This window comes from Solanum tuberosum, unplaced genomic scaffold (assembly GCF_000226075.1).
Source record: "Solanum tuberosum cultivar DM 1-3 516 R44 unplaced genomic scaffold, SolTub_3.0 scf01078, whole genome shotgun sequence".
NCBI lineage: Eukaryota > Viridiplantae > Streptophyta > Magnoliopsida > Solanales > Solanaceae > Solanum > Solanum tuberosum.
The window spans coordinates 12,350-15,739 of record NW_006240002.1 but is presented as its reverse complement, the minus strand read 5'-3'; positions in this window follow the sequence as shown (position 1 = coordinate 15,739).

Genomic DNA, 3,390 nt, shown 5'->3' with positions numbered 1-3,390 from the left:
CGGGTCTAAGCTTGAGGACATGATGGCTAAGGTACTTCAAAAGGTTGAGTCAACCAATGCATATGTGAAAGAAATGAGAGGTGACTTCTCGAGCATGAGTCAGTTGGTAGACTCTCACACCACCTCCATTAAACAAATAGAGCAGCAGTTGGGGAAACTCTCAGCCTGAATGAATCAGATAAAGAACGGATCACTACCAAGTGATACCATTCAAAATCCCAAGAAGGACGGACACTGCATGGCCATCGCCACCAGGAGTGGTAAAGTTCTTTCTGACCCTATTTCTGCAGGTACCAAGTATGAACAGGTCTTGGAGCAAGCTAGCAGAGAGGAGGATGAGAATATACAGGTAGATGATCTGGGAGAGGCTCAACAATCTCAACCTAATGGACAACCTTCGAAGGAAAAGAGAAAGAGGTTCAGGAACACCTGCCCTTACAACAGATTCCCAGGCCACCTCCTCCTTTCCCTCAGAGGCTCAAAAATAAAGTTGAAGATGGAAAGTTTACTAAATTCATCACTATGCTGAAACAACTTTCAGTAAACATTCCATTGGTTGAAGCCCTAGAGCAGATGCCAGGATATGCCAAGTTCATGAAAGACTTGGTCACTAAGAAAAGAGCTGTAAGTTATGATTTCTCTAACGATGTTCATCATTAGAGTGTCATTGCTACCATATCTCTGGTGCAGAAAAAGGAGGATCCAGATGCATTCACAATACCATGAACCATTAGGTCAATCAAGTTTGCAAAAGCTTTATGTGATCTGGGAGCTAGCATAAATCTTATGCCTTTAGCCATTTATAAAAAGTTAGGTTTGGGAGTACCAAAACCTACAACAATGAGGTTGATAATGGCTGATAGGTCAGTAAAGAGGCCAGTGGGAATCCTATGTGATGTACTAGTAAAGGTGGACACTTTCATTTTTCCAGCTGATTTTGTGATTCTGGATTGCGAAGTAGATTTTGAGGTTCCCATAATTTTGGGAAGACCCTCTTTGGCCACGGAAATAGCTTTAGTGGATGTTGAGAGAGGAGAGTTGAAGTTCAGACTCAACACAGATGAGGTAGGGTTTAATATTTGCAGGTCAATAAAACAACCACGAGATATGAATGTGATATCTGCAATAGAGATGGTCACTGATGAAGACATGAGGGTACCCATAGAAGAGAGAATAGCTGTTGAAACATTAGCAGCAGTACTGATGAACTTTGATGCTGATTTTCGATCTGACTATGTAGAGACCGTGAATGCCTTGCACGGTATGGGAGCACATTCGTATGCTCCAAAGAAATTGGATTGGGACTTGAAAAACAGGCCAAACCCTCCAGCGAAACCATCCATTGAGGAGCCACCAGTGTTAGAGCTGAAACAGTTACCCACTCACCTCAGGTATGTATTCTTAGGCACTAATAACACTTTATCTGTGATATTGGCTGCAGATTTGAATGAAGCGCAGGTACAAAAGGTGATCAAGGTGCTAAAAAGATACAAAAGAGCCATTAGATGGACCATTGTTGATATAATTGGGATACCTCCAGGTATTTGCACGCATAAAATTCAGCTTGAGAAAGACTGCAGCCCGAGTATTGAACACCAATGGAGGTTGAACCCACCTATGCAAGAGGTGGTTAAGAAAGAAATAATCAAATGGTTAGATGTTGGGATGGTCTACCCTATTTCTGATAGCCACTGGGTCAGTCTTAGTCCAATACAATGTGTGCCCAAAAAGGGTGGTATGACTGTGGTCGCGAATGCAAAGAATGAGTTGGTCCCACAAAGACCAGTTACTGGATGGCGAGTGTGTATGGACTACAAGAAGCTTAACAAGTGGACTTTGTGGGATCATTTCCCCATGCCTTTCATGGACCAGATGCTTGACAGATTGGCAGGCAAATGATGGTATTGTTTCTTAGATGGATATTCTGGCTACAACCAGTTATCAATTGCACCTAAAGATCAGGAAAGACCACCTTCACATGTCTTTATGACACATTTGCATTTAAACGCATGCCATTTGGACTATGTAATGCACCAACCACATTTCAAAGGTGTATGATGTCCATATTTTCAGACATGGTTGAGGACACTCTAGAGGTATTTATGGATGACTTCTTTGTAGTAGGCGATACTTTTGATGACTGTTTGTTGAATCTTAGCAGGGCTTTACAGAGATGTGAGGAAGCCAACTTAGTGCTAAATTGGGAGAAGTGCCACTTCATGGTAAAAGAGGGCATAGTCCTTGGACACAAGGTGTCATAGAAAGGAATTGAGGTCGACAAGGCTAAGATTGAAGTGATTGAAAAATTACCTCCGCCAATCTGTGTGAAGTGTGAAGGGTGTTCGAAGCTTCCTAGGACACGCCAGATTCTATAGGCTTTTCATCAAAGACTTCTCAAAAATTGCACACCCCATGTGCAAGCTTTTAGAGAAGGAGGTGAAATTTGTCTTTGATGAGACACGCCTTAAAGCTTTTGAGTGCCTAAAAGAGAAACTAATTTCATCACCAGTGATTATTGGCCCAGACTGGGCGGAGCCATTTGAGGTGATGTGTGATGCTAGTGGGATTGCGTTAGGAGTTGTGTTGGGACAAAAACGCAACAAGATGTTCCATCCGATTTACTATGCTAGTAAGACGCTAAATGGGGCACAACGAAACTACACAGCCACTGAACAGGAACTATTGGCTGTAGTGTATGCTTTTGAAAAGTTCAGAGCTTATCTTCTGGGCACTAAAGTGATAGTTCACACATACCATGCTCCCTTGAGATATCTCATGGCAAAAGAAAGATGCTACGTCTAGGCTGATCCGATGGGTATTGCTTCTTCAAGAGTTTGACTTCGAAGTGAAAGACAAAAGAGGTGGTGAGAACCAGGTAGTTGATCACTTGTCTAGGTTGGAAGCTGCAAAGAAGGAAGAACTTGAGATCGAGATAGATGACACATTCTCGGATGTATTAGCTGCTACTCTTGACCTGATTCCTTGGTTTACTGACTATGCTTAATTTTTTGGCAGTGACTTAATGCTTGAGGGACGAACATATCAGCAAAGGAAAAGGTTCCTGCATGATGTAGATAAGTACTTTTGGGATGAACCATATCTGTACAGGTTGTGTGCTGACAGTATAGTTAGGCGATGTGTTCCGAAAGCTGAAATGTTGCATATTTTGGAGGCCTGTCACTCATCTCCAGTTGGTGGTCATCATGGTGGTGCTCGAACAGCTCACAAGATACTTCAGTGTGGGTATTACTGGCCTATAATTCATCAAGATGCAGTGGATATAGTAAGGAGCTTTGATGTGTGCCAGCGGCAAGGAGCCATCTCTCGGCGCCATGAGTTACCCATGACACTTATTCTAGAGGTGGAATTGTTTGATGTGTGGGGTATTGA